The sequence below is a fragment of the Ictidomys tridecemlineatus genome, unplaced genomic scaffold, assembly GCF_052094955.1.
Source record: "Ictidomys tridecemlineatus isolate mIctTri1 unplaced genomic scaffold, mIctTri1.hap1 Scaffold_974, whole genome shotgun sequence".
Classification (NCBI taxonomy): Eukaryota; Metazoa; Chordata; class Mammalia; order Rodentia; family Sciuridae; genus Ictidomys; species Ictidomys tridecemlineatus.
In genome coordinates, this window is record NW_027526184.1 from 85,371 (window position 1) to 99,861 (window position 14,491).

General features: G+C 35.6%; 1 long non-coding RNA gene across 1 annotated transcript; it reads left to right on the plus strand.

Moving 5' to 3' along the window:
* Positions 1–8,381: 8,381 nt before the first annotated feature.
* On the plus strand, positions 8,382–11,660 carry LOC144374964 (uncharacterized). The gene is made up of 2 exons (XR_013434188.1): positions 8,382–8,563; positions 10,609–11,660. It is a non-coding gene; the product is annotated as an uncharacterized LOC144374964 (long non-coding RNA).
* The last annotated feature ends 2,831 nt before the right edge of the window (positions 11,661–14,491 follow it).

Genomic DNA, 14,491 nt, shown 5'->3' on the forward strand with positions numbered 1-14,491 from the left:
ACCCAACTTCAAAGTGTGGTCAGAGTGGTACTCCCTTGAGGCTTTAGGGGAGAATCAATCCCTGGTCTCTTCTAGATCTGATTGCTGACTTCTTTAGCTTGTCTTGATGATCACATAGCCTTTTACTCTTCCATATATAGTCAAGTCTCCTACCTTCCTCTTAAAAAGATACTTGTCAATGCATTAGGGCCAGCTCTGATAATCCAGGATAATATAGTCCCATCTCAATGTCCTAATACACTTGAAAAGTCTTTGCTGTATATATTAACATTTAAAGGTTCCAAGGATTAGGACCAATTTCTTTGGGGGCCATTATTGAGCCTTCTACAACAAGCCTGACTTCTGACTTATGTTTTACTTCTTGGAGTGATGATATCAATAAATAAATTCTCATAAGCAATTCAATTCCTTGACTGTTAATAAGTTTATGTCAATATTCTGAAAAACAAGGCATTTAAAATATGTACTATAAATTACCTGATAAACTTAAAACAGTTTCCTAGAGGTGTGGTTTTTGGAAACAGGCTTATTAACATCATTTTTTCACACCTGAATCAATATATTTGCCATATGTATTACCACCCCTGTAATTAGCATCAAAGAATATCAAGTGATGAGTATATGAAATTCCTGCTCCCATTTTCTTTTCTAGTTGTCCTGCATTTAGGTGAAAGAAATTACAAAACTTCACCCTTAATTTAATATCTATGAAATAGACATAATGTAATATGTATTTATTATATAAACATTAAATGTCCATATTCTAAGTCTGAAAATTTCCTAGATACTATTCTGAAATCCCATTCATCTCTCCTATACCACCCAAAATTTATCTCTTTCTAGTACCAGTATGCAAAACTTGTGTCTTTGCTCCTGTATGGAAACGTCAATATTTTTTTTATCTGCTACTCCACAAGTTGGTTTTAAATCCCTCTTAGACACATAAATGTTTTCATTGAGATTAGTAACTCCCTTTTCCACAGGGATGATACTCCCAAGGTTCAGTTTGGAGCAACCCCAAACACTCAAATCTGGCTCCAGCTGTGCCTTCCTTCCACTGCCTCTCTTCTTTCTTGCACCCATCCTTAGATATCTCCCTAACACACTCCCCAGAGGGAAACACATCCTACAAACTCTTTTGAAATTCTCAAGAGACAAAAATGAAATTCCTTGACTGAGAAGTCTCCATTTTTTGTCTATTTCCTTTCCATCTGACATGCACACTCTCTCTAAAGCTTTATCTTGTATTTTTCTTTGAGTGTTTTTTCTCCTGAAACAGTCCACTGACTCCATTTCTAAGGCACATGCTTAGTCAGGTGGTGATGACTCTCCAACATCCCTTTTCACACTTTCCTGGGCAAATCACCTCTCTTTGCTTCCCATGAGTCATGTGGGTTAGGTTCAGCTAAACCCACCCTCATTAAAGTAGGATCTGGTTGACTGAAACTAGTTCTATCCTGTTGGTTCTAGAGATTGCCCAGGGGTGCTATATGAATTTAGATATATTTGACTACAGCCAGCATAAAACTCATGAAATCAAACTTTTCATCATTATCTCATCAAAAAGTCCAGATGCGTGGTGTCAAGGTGTCTCAGCTGGTGGATGATTTCAAAAACATAGGCTTTCCTACATTTAAAATATAAGTCCCTTGAATCTTCCAGTTTGAAGAACTATGACAAAAATAAATAAATAAGCCAACATGTAGAACAAATAATATTGCATGTGCTTCACACTTTCAGCACTACCAGAAGACAACTAAATTGTGAAGTCTTCAAACTGATTGTAAATTGAGTAAAAGAAATCCAAATTACCACAGAGCTGCTGAAAACTTCTTGCTGCTGCAATTCTGGGGTGAGAAGAGTAAAGCAAAAGATGTTTAGAGAGGCCATAACTAACAGGAGATGAGAGCAAAGGCCTTAGATGAAGCAAGAACAAAATTACCCCCATGGAGAGAAAGTCAGCATTAAATGCCAAAATAACCAACATGTCAGAACTTGGTCATTCACAGCACTGGCTACAAGAGAGTCCGGAAAGGTACAAAACTAGAATGGCAGCACTGTTTCTATGGTAAAGTCAGGGTAGTCAGAAAACCTTGGCAGTCCAGGTTGCTGAGGTTAGACATGAGAGAAAAGTTAAAGATCTCACAGAGACAAGCAAAAAAGATACACTTTGTCCTCCACATAAAAGAAACAGAAAACAGAACTGATGGGCACTGTCCTGATGGGTAAAGGTGCTCCCAAATCAGAAACCTTGTTCATGAAATAAAGAGAAATAGGGAAAAGCAAGCCACACTCACTTAAAACCTCTGTGAATAATTCAAAATACATATCAAAGCAATTCCACTGTGAAAGTTTCACCCCACCAAGGGTACCCTGGAATCAGTAGGTATTCTGCTAATATGCTGAATTATATTGATTGATTTTCAAATGTTAAATCAGCTTTCTACTCCTGGGATCATCTATTTTTTATATATTCCTCATTTGATTGATTCATATTTTGAGGGGGAGTTTTAAGTCAATGATCATGAAGAATAGAATAATATATATCATTTTTTTCTCTTTTAATATCTTTACCTGATTTTAGCGTCATGGTAATCCTAACCTCATAAAATGATTTAGGAAATATTTTCTCCTGTTTTATTTTCTAAAAGAATTTGTGTGGGATTGTGTTCCCCTGATTTTGCTTATTAATTCTGGAAAAATGGGGAAAAGAATATCCTCCCCTCCAAAAAATGTAATTAGTTTGAGTCCTTTCTTCTTTTCCACATGAGGATTTAAATTGATGAATATTTCTCTAACTATGTTCTAATTGCATCACAATGTGTAGTTTCACTATTATTCAGGTTAAATTTTTATAACTTGTAATATCTCTTTTGAACCATGTAGATGTATATTGTTCAATTTCCAAATATTTTAGGTTGTCAACTGTATCTTTTAGCTGGTTTTAACTTAATACTCTGGTGGCCTCTATATAATTTTAATTTTCTTTAATTTGAAATTTATTTGATTGTGTGGACAATGGCCCAACTTGGTAATTGTCCATGTGCACTTGAAGTTCATGTGCAGCTGCAGTTTGAGTGAAGATGTGGTATGAATGTCAAAAGTCAAGTTGGTTTATAATCTTCTGGCCTCTTTTATCAACTTTCTGTCATTTATGATTTACCAACAGGGGAGTTGAAATATCTAATAATACTTATGATTTTGCCTATTTTTCTTTTGCTTCTATCAATTTTTATTTTCTGTATTTTGCAGCTCTGTTATTGGGTGCATACAAGATTAGTACTCTTACATGTTCTTGATGAATTGATCCTTTTATTATTATAAACTGTGTCTCAGTATCTCTGGAAATATTTCTTCTCATAAAGTTTACTTTGTCTCTTACTAATATAACCACTCCAGGTTAAAACTGTTGTTCACATTTTAGTGTATCTTGTTGCATCCTTTATTTTTGACCATTTTGTCTTTATATTTAAAGTACATTTCCTGTTCACAGTGTATAGTTTTTTATAGTTTTCCCCAGTCTGTTATTAGCCTCTACCACTACTTTTTTCATTTTCCTGCTTTTGATTATAGAAACCTTCATACAAGTCAAAGAATTAAAGATGTTCTTGCAATTCATAAGAATGAGTAACAGGATTATATGATCTTCATCTCCTTTGAAGGCCTGGCCACAAGCAAAAAAGAACTTCTTAACAAGGATGAAAGATTTTTTGTTACTCAGAAGACATATTACATTCGACCTATAATGCTACAGGAGGCAGAAGTTCCCTCAGATTTTTAATTTAGATTTTCCAATTGGCTTCCCAAGATGGAATAAGCTTCATTTGCAGATTTAAATGGTACAGCAATGTATTTCTTGCCTAGTAAAATTCTTAAGATCAAAAGAGGAGGCCTATTTTATAGTTTTTGTTCTGCAAAGTCTTGAAGAACTTGGGCTCATTCAAGGTCACCAATCTGTTACTCCCAAGGTGTGGGTCTTGTCTGTCTTCAAGGTCCAGGAGAGTTCCAGGCAGTGAAATGCAGGAAAGGGCAAAGAAGCAGAGGCAAAGGGCATTTTCTGACTGTTTTTATTGAAAATTTCTGAAATTAACCAGATGAAGTCTGAGCCCCAAGGCAATCTGTGAAATGTAGTCTTTTTTTCTGTAGGGAGCCATATATTCTCAAAATAAGGCTGAGATAAGAGTACTCTGAATTATTATTATTATTATTACCTTTGACTTACTTTATCCAAACCCAAAGTTGGCTTGCAAACATGCTTTCTTTGACTTGCATTATGTAACTTTTTAACTATTTGTCAATTAATTGCATGTAAAGTATGAGATTTATGGCTTTTCTTGAAAAATCAGACAGATATACTAACAATGGGATATGTGTCTACAAGGAAATAGCTGGAATTAAGAACCGTTCCCTCTGTAAAGGAGGCTTGCACTCTGCAGATGGCTGACCCACTGGCAAGTTTCCTGGCCTCAGAGACATTTGTTGATATTGAGAGTATTTGACACCACTTCCCCAAGGGCAAAGGCTGTCTAGTTACCTTTTTGCTTAACTGTAGAAGGTCACTATGGACATTCTTGAGTTACTGTAAGCAGCTTTGAACACTGAGACTTGCTGTAACTTGGTTTTTATAACATACCATAAATTAATTTCCCTTTCACTAAAAGATACTTGGGCTGCCTCCAATTTTCATTCCATCCAATTTTATATGTACCTTTAAATATATCTTTATACTATATATTTTATACATCCTACTACATGCACACATACTCACTGTGTTTACCTCAAATGGTGTTTCATAGAATACAGCTAGATAAGCCTTGTAAAGCACTTAGAGAGTCTATGATATATATATATATATATATATATATATATATATATATATGTGTGTGTGTGTGTGTGTGTGTGTGTGTTAAATGAAGGAAAATCTGAAAGATCAGTTCTCAGATTTTAAAAAGTATGGCATTACCAAATATCTATAGGTGATTATGATTATTATATGATTAAAACATATTTACAAATTCCAAGCTAAGTATTTTTTCATCTTTTAACATGAAAGATGTTAAAACCCCCAGACGGAATGGGGGTTTGGCTGATAGTTGGTGGTGCTTTATAATCAGTGTTGGACAGAAAGAATTTTTACAGGGGATAATCTTATCTGAGCACCTGAAAACTTGGTCATGATGTCAATATTGTCCTCACCACAGTTAAGAAGATAACACAGCTGGTAACATACATGTTGGATTTAATTATATTAAAACATCCTGATTATTTTATGAATGGATATTTACTGAAAAAGAATAGGGTGTTCAAAAAGTCATCAAAGCAGGCACAGTGCATACATTGTACATTAGTGAAGTAATATATTGAAGAGGGGACTATAAGCACACAAATTGCAGAATGGATGTCAGTAGCTTGAAAGAAAATAACTGAAGCTAAAATTACTTGATTAACCCCCTCATTTGTGACCTAGAGAACTTAAGAACAGTGAGTCAAAACTGGTTAAAGACATAACACCGAGTCAAAGCAATTCACAAAATGTGGAGGATTTAGGCATAACTTGGCCAATTTATTTTACTATTTTTTTTAATTTGCAAGAGTGATACTGTGACCAAAATATATTTCTATGTGCATGTAAGGAGCTCTTTTGCTAAATATTAAAGTGGGTGGGAAGAAAGCATTATCTGGGTAACTGATAACATTTTCTAAGTGATGTACAGTAATGGTGTCTCTTGCATGTATAGCATCTTAGATAAAAATCTAAAAATGGACAATTTCCTAGCATCCCAATATTTTTATATTCTGACTGAGATCAGAATCCAAGGAGAGGGCTTATGTATCCTTGCTTTAATCAGATGCCAATCTTTATCCTGGAAGAAAGAAGAGACACTTGATTAGGAGTTCTGATAGGATTTAATTCAATAAAGATGGGATAGATTTCGTAATAAATATTAAAATCCTATTACAAAAAAGAAAGGGACATTGGGCTGGGGTTGTGGCTTAGTGGTAGAGTGCTTGCCTAGCATGTGTGAGGCACTGGGTTCCATTCTCAGCACCACATAGAAACAAATAAAATAAAAAAATTCATCAACAATTAATACAAAATATTTTTAAAAAAGAAAGGGACATGGATTTCTGTGCAATCAATACAATTGGATAAAAAGAGAGATATCAATTTTGATAATAAGAAAACTGTTAAATAAGGAACAGAAGTAATTTAAATAAAGAAACATGAGAATATGAATTTCTCAACATCTTCAGCAACATGTGATAATGATCATATTCTCTCTCTATTTGATGAAGGATAAAAGATATTTCACAGTTGTCTAAATTTGCATTTTTCTTCTTACTAGATAAAGTAAGCATCCTTTACTTTTTTTTTTTTGCTATTTGTATTTCCTCTCTTATAGATAACCTACTATGAAATTTGCCGATTTTTCTACTGTTTTGTCATTTTCTTATATACATGATAGAATATCTGATTATTATTGTTTGTTACATGTTGTTACATATGCTATCTCAGTCTTTGATTTTACTTTGGACTTTTATTTACATGATACTGTTTCATGCAGGTAATTGATAATCTAATGTTATGAATCATCCAAATCTCTCAGCTCATGAAGGAAAGGCAGTTAATATGTTGAAAATAACCAGTATAAGGGGGTTCTATGCAGCTCCACAATGGAGGCAGACCCTCCAGAAAAATGAATTAAAAAAAAATAATGATAGCTAAGAGCCTAGAGATCTCACCTTAGGTGCCAACAGAGGTCAGGCTCCCCCTGGGTCTCTGAACCTTCCTCACCTTTCTCCATTACAACCTTTTGTAAATAACGATTCATAAATGACAACCTCCAGTGGGTCCCTCTTGATCCTCAGGGATCCCGTATTTCTGGACAACATGGAATCCTTTCAAGCATCCAGTATTAGGCTAACAGTCCACATGTACTCCCAAATACTTTTGTCCAACACTAACTTGATCCTATTTTTTCCATGAGATATTTGGAAAGAGGGGAGCATGGGCATATGGAAACGAGATTTTTCTATTTGGGTTAATCTTCTATCTCAGCAATAAAGGCATAACCGTGTAAACACAGTATTTATCCAATTACTACTTATTAAATATTTTAAAATGCATGCAGAGGTGGAAATTTTATATATCCAATTTTTCAACTTACAAAATAAGACAAATAATCATCAACCAAATATTTTAACTTGATTTTTAAATATATATGTATATGTATATACATATATATTTATATACATATATATTAATATATATGTATGGTTTCAGGTTTTTTGTAATTTACAGTTGGTTAATGTATTTTAATCTATAGCAAACATTAGGACAAAGAACATAACTCCAGAAATATAATTAGAAGGCCATATTTTCATTCATAAAACAAAGATTAAACTGTATCTTTAGTCTTTAGGCTTCATGTTAGGGATGTGTTTGTGAGCACATAAATAAAAACTCCAAATATCAGGACTTCCCCCTGCAATTAAAGTCTCTCTTATTTGTGTATTTAAGCACTGATGGCCCTGGCTACAAAGTCACACAGCCTGTCTACTAATCCCTGCCAAGAAGCAAGAGAGGTGGGGTGTTGGCCTGGGTGGGTCAGAGTTCCAGCGGCCCTGCTGCTGCCTGGAGCCAGTGCCTAGGGAGTAAAGGCTCCCTGACCTATCAGACCTGTCATCTGCAGCAGCCAGGCCTTGGCACAGCAGGGAGGCCTGCTGCAGAAGCCCATGCCATGCATCACTGCGGCTGGGTCCACAACCTCAACTTCCCACTACTCAACCTCCATTGAGAAAATGGAAGTGGGGCAGACATGAATGAATGGTGGGAATATAGAATTGACCAATAGCATTAGATCATTTCCAAACCTGATTGGCCAAAGTCTGGACCAATAGCATTGGTACATTTTTCAAACCCTAATTAGCATAACTTTGAGCCAATCACAGTAACCCAAGGGCTATATAAGACCCCTTGCCAGACACATTGCTCAGAAGATTGAAGACAGCAGAAGAACGCATCGGAAGAGGAGAAGGCAGCGGCAGAGGAGAAGGCAGCGGCGGCGGAGAAGGCAGCGGCGGCGGAGAAGGCAGCGGCGGCGGAGAAGGCAGCGGCGGCGGAGAAGGCAGCGGCGGCGGAGAAGGCGGCGGCGGCGGAGAAGGCGGCGGCGGCGGAGAAGGCGGCGGCGGCGGAGAAGGCGGCGGCGGCGGAGAAGGCGGCGGCGGCGGAGAAGGCGGCGGCGGCGGAGAAGGCGGCGGCGGCGGAGGCTGTGGTGGCGGCGGCGGCTGCGGCGGCGGCGGCTGCGGCGGCGGCGGCGGCGGCGGCGGCGGCGGCGGCGGCGGCGGCGGCGGCGGCGGCGGCGGCGGCGGCGGCTGCGGTGGCAGAGGAGAAGGCAGTGGTGGTGGCGGCGGCGGCGGCAGAGGAGAAGGCGGCGGGAGAGGAGAAAGCAGTGGCAGCGCTGGCAGAGAAGACGAGGGCGGCGGCGGCGGGCGGCGGCAGAGGAGAAGACGATTCTTCGTGTTTGTGGGAGAAGACCTTTAAAAGAAAAACACGTCAAGGGTGAGTTGCTCGGGTGTGCTGCTCTGCACAAAATACCTTATTTTATTTATTTATTTTTATGCGGTGCTGAAGATGGAACCCAGGGCCTAGCACGTGCCAGGTGAGGGCTCTACAGCTGAGCCACAACCCAAGCACCCCCCCACCCCAAGTCTTGAACGTTCTTACAGTGAGTTTTTCCTCTTTGTAGTTGTTCTTGTTATTGACAAATCTAAACGATGTTTTTGTCTTGTGAAAATTGTTTTTCCCAAAATCCAGTATATCCATCGTTGAGGTATCTGAAATTAGGCTTCAGGATCCTAATGTAAGATAATATTGGGTAGCTAGTACTAAGTTCAGGAGGAACCAGGAAAAAATATGAAGGGAAGACAAAAAGAACCCCTGAAAAATGTAACCTGTCAGGTCTTGATTTACATGTGCTTGTACACAAAACACCATATGATTAAAATTTAATCCAAATATTTTAAATCTAGTTTTATCAGGATTTTTCCTCACAAGTTAAAGTATATCTTATTTGGCTTTGAACTTAGTCGCTGAATAATTAATGCAATAACTAATTTTGCTAGAAATAATTTAATATTTTCCTCCTTGTTTCATCTATTCATTTCATCATTTTCCGTGTCTTTTCCATTTTCCTTTACCTCATATTTAGTTTATTACTCTGAGAACATGAAGGAATTTTTTTCAAATACTTTATTGAATTATCACATAAGGTTCTCATGAATGGGATATGCCATTCTGACCAAGATTTGATAGTTTCAAAGATAAAATTAACCTGTGGCACTTGAGAAAGGTAGATGTCTATGCAGTTTCTTACTTTCCAGAATCTTGGCCTCTATTGGATAAGATTTAAGTTACTCAGCATTAAAAGAGAATAAAATTATGGCATTTGCATGTGAATGGATGGAGTTGGACAATATCATGCTAAATGAAATAAGTCAATCTCTAAAACCCAAAGGCAGAATATTCTGATAAGTGGATGCTGATCCATAGCGGAGAGGGGTTAGACATGGAAAAAAATGGAGAAATGTATTGTTTTTAACTTTAAAATACAATAATCATTTGTTGGCATTCATTCAATTTCTTTTATATATACAGTAACTTATTTTTGTAGTAGGCATTTTGGTAGATTTTGTCTTTCAAGAAATTATTCTATTTAATCTAGGTTTTCAAATTTCTGATTACATAATTATTCATAATATTACTTTATTATCCTTCTAACACTCAAGAGAATATTTAGGAATGGCCTCTTTTTCATTTCCAATATTAGTAATTTATGATTCCTCTCCCCCCCCTCTCCTTTTAGCTACCTTGATTAGATTGTTACCAATTTTATCTTTTCAAAAGACCATTTTTTTTTTATCAATTTTCTCTTTCGGTATCCTGATCTCAATTTCATTGAGTTCTGCTCTAATTTTAATTATTTCTTTTTTTTTCCTTTTATTTAAGATTTAGTCTGCTTTCCTTTTTCTGGTTTCCTAAGTGAGAAGCTTAGGTTATTGATTTCAGATCTTCTTTAATATACACATTCAACATTACCAATTTTCCTGCTGTTTTTAATGTTCCCCACAAATTTTTATAACTTGTAATTTGATTTTTGATTATTTTGAAATGCTTTTAAATTTCTCTTGATTTCATATTTGTCTCATGTCACTTTAGAAATCTCTCTTTTTTTTTTTTACCCTTCCAGTATTCAGGGCTTTTCACTATCTTCCTATTGCCAGTTTCTAGTTTATTCATTGTGATCTGAGATTAGGCATTGTAATTTCTACTTGTATGTTAAGGTGTATTTTATGGTCCAGAATGTGGTTTGATTTGGTTGGTGTTTCATGTGAGCTGGAGAGAAAAATGTATCATTGTATATATGTGAATTAAATACAGCTAATTAGTATTAGCACAATGGAGTCAGACTAATTAAAAATAAGAAAAATTATTTTTGCATTTTTCTTTCACTTTGTCTAATACTCATCATGTCTATATGTAGATATGTTTTCTGAGCTGTGATATTTTCTTTTCCTCTGAGGCATTCCTTTTAATTCTTCTTGCAGGGAAAGGTATACTGTCAAAGAGTACCTCAATTTTTGTTGATAAAGTCTTGATCTCTGCTTCACATTTGAAGGATAATTTTACTGAATACAGAATTTTAAGTGGGTGGTTTTTATATTTCAATGCTTTAAATATGTTGCTGCGTTTTTTTATTTGTAAGGTTTCTTAGCAATGTCTGATAAATTCCATGCTTGCTCCTAAGAGCTAAGGTGTTTGTTATTTTTTAATAGAACTTCTTTCAATTTATTTTTCTTTATATTTGGTTATCCACAGTTTGAATATGGTATGCTTAAGGTATTGATATTTTTTACATTTATACTGATCGATGTTTTATGAGATTTCTATAAAGATCTGATGAACATGGTAAAGAAAATTAAGATTTATAAGTTAGATATAAAGCTATCAAATAGATATGTTCCATGATGGAACATGGACAATATGTAATTTGAAATGTTCCAATTACTACGTGTAAAATGCTGGAAATCATAGTAACTATGAGTGGTAATGGCTATATTAATTAATTTGACCATGGTGATCAATACATGATATATACATGATATGTGCACATATGTGTATACATACAATCGTTTTGCATACTTGAATATATATAGATTTATGTGCTGATTAAACATTTTAAAGTAAATAAATAATAACTATCAACAAATTTAATTTTAATAATGTAATTTGACTCAAATATAAAAATTATTATTTCAGTACATAATCGGTGTTTGATGAGTAACTATATCCCTTCTTTTATATTCTTTGGTACCTGTGGTTTATTTTGCATGTATGGTCCATCTTAACTCATACTAACTAGTCACACTTCAAGCATTCAATTATCATATGTGGCCAGAAGTAACTATATTGAACTGTACAGATCTATGAATTTTTATGTATTAAGAGTTTATAATTGTCATTTTGAAATATTTGTATTAATTGTCATTTTGAAATATTTGTATTAACTGGTATTTTCTTGCTATATTCCCATGTTAAGTCAGGTTTGTGGGTGTTTACCAGAAAAATCTCAGATATAAAGTGTCATTTTCATACATCATATGAGTGGTACATATAGCTTCTTTGGTGTAACAGTATTGTTTTTTAAATCGTAATCCATTATTTAATATTTTGAAGAAAGTCACTGTACACAGTGGGAAGGTTTTGTTTAACTACAGATATGAAACTAATTTGGATTTCTTTCTTGCAACACTTTAGATGTTTCACTGTACTCTTCATTTGCTGGCATATAATTTTAGAGGAAAGAAGAAATAAGTTGAAATAATTCATCTAGTTTTTTTTAGTTATGCTGAGGGTCAAACCCAGGGCCTCAGATATATTAGGCATGTATTCTATACCCCAGTGAGCTATAATTCTTAATTATACTCCAGTCCCTATAATTCTTAACTTTGTTGTCCATATGTGCAGTATTTTTTCCATTAGACTTTTTTCAAGATTTTCTCCTTGTCTTTTGTTTTCTGTAGTTTGAGGTGGATATATGTAGGTGAAAAGTTTTTGATATTGTATCTGGCTGCTGGAGTTTAATCTCTGCTTAGATATAAGAGAGAGAGAGGGAGAATTTTTGAGATCTGATTTAGTCAGCAGTTTTTCAGCTATGACCAAAGGATCTTACAAGAACAATTAGTGGATTTGGGGGCTCACTGTCTCAAAGTACTCAGTCCAGGGGCAGCTGGCTCCATTCCTCAGGTCTTGAGGTGAGGCAGGACATCATAGCAGAAGAGTGGCAGAGTGAAGTAGCTCACATGATGAAAGCAGAGAGGAATGTCAGTAGCGATATACAAAATAATATCCCAGACATGTCCCAGGGACCTACCTCCTCCATTCATTCCCTACCTGTCTTCAGTCACCACCCAGTTAATCCCATCAATGGAATTAATCCATGGATTGGGTTAAGGCTCTCATATCCCAATCATTTCCTTCTTGCATTGTCTCACACATGAGCTTTTGGAGGACACCTCACATCCAAACCATAACAATTTCTGAGTTCACATCTCCATGCTCTGTTTTTGCATTTCTGTTCTCTGCGTTTTATACTAGAGGCTTTGATGTATCTGAATCTGGTTCTGCTACTTGCTTCTTCTCTTCACACTGTAATTTATTTCTTGTCTTTATCCTTATACATTTTTTTCATTGAATGATGTAGATTTAAAGTAGGTACTTAGTGTGAACATTGTTGCTAGTCTTTCTCAGGCTTGGAATTTATTGAAGTTTTGTTCGCTGTCCATGCAAGGAGTTTAAGTTACTTCTTGGTTATTACCTTTGTATCCTGTCTTGATTTTGACCTCTTTTGAATATTCTTGTTCAGGGAGTCTGGATCTTTCAATCACTTAAGTTGTAGCCCACTATATTAGAGCTCTGTTTCTGTGATGGTAATGAGTGTGTCCATATCCATGAAATCTGACCTTCACACTATTTTTTCTTCTGTAAAGTGCAATAGTAATGTCAAAGGGGCTGAATGGAGAGAGTGCTCCTCTTCTACCTGAGATTTTGTGGCAAGGACAGTTTTTCCATTTTCTGTTCTGTTCTAACCAACCCCCTGCCATTCCAGTCCCTGAAGAGTAGACTGTTAGGGAGAACACTCTAGGGTAATTTCACAAGGATTTTTTTCAAAATATTTTCCTGTTAGAGCCATGAAGGGATCTTCTTGGATATTTACCATGAGAACCTCATAGAAAACATAGAGGTACAACCCCAAACCTTCAGGCTGCAGCTCCCAGGAGTTAGTCATCTCCTGATAGTTCACACTAAGCCTCTAGCAGTTTCTCAAAAGTTGCTACTGAAATCTCTCCACCAGGTTATGGCTATAGTGACCTCTGCTTCAGATCTTGGGCAACAAAGTCTCCGTTGGGACTCTCTGAATCCCTGGCTTTTTCAGATTTGGGGGAGGCAGTTTGCCCTGGAAATTTGTTTTTCTGATGTGTGTAAGAAAAATTATTGGAGTTTATTTGTTAGTTGTAATCTGATTTTCCTCATTGTAAGATAGGGATGACAAAACACAGGATCTTTGTATATAGGAACTGACATCTTTAGATTCATTAAAAAACAAGAAACAAACAAACAAAAAAACACTTATCTCCACTACTGAAATTTACTTTGGTGGAAGCATGCAGGGAGGACAGGTTTTTGTTTTTGTTTTTTAATCAAAAATCAAAAACTAATATTTAAGAGGAAGAGATTATTTTCCTTACTCTAATATAATGAGATAGGGAAATTGACAGAATAAGGTTGAATTTTCTCTTATGGAATTTTAATTAAATTCAGGAAGGTACATTCTTCAGATTTTGTAGGTACAAGACAGAATGTGAGTAGAAATTCATTTGACCTAAATTCTTTATATTTAATATAAAATTATGCATCTCTGTGTGTATGATCATTCTTAAGTCAAATGTTCATTACAATTATTTACTACAGTTTAAAATTTTCTAATGATCATTTCACTTTCCAAGTTTGTAATTTCAAATTCAGGGAATATACATCATTTAGAAATATACTTTATAAAAGTATTCATCAAAATTAATCATAAGTAAATATATTCAAACCCTCACTGTTAAATTCCCTCATTTTTTTCCAAATCAAACAAAAACAAAGAAATTACCTTTGGGCAAAAACTGAAAATGGAAAATTTTAACCAAAGGGGAATTATTTAAAAATTCTCAAGTGTCCTCAAATCAAAGCTTATAGTGGAAACTCTTTCACAAATTTAATTATATTGGTCATCCTCCCCAATGTTTATAATGGGTTAGGATACCTAAACTGGATGCAAAAGCAAAGTAAAAAATCTCAGGCCTAAAACCACATAAAGGCTCTTAATATTTAGGATAATTTCTATTCCCCTTAAGGCATATGTTGTGAAATATGGACATCTTCTGC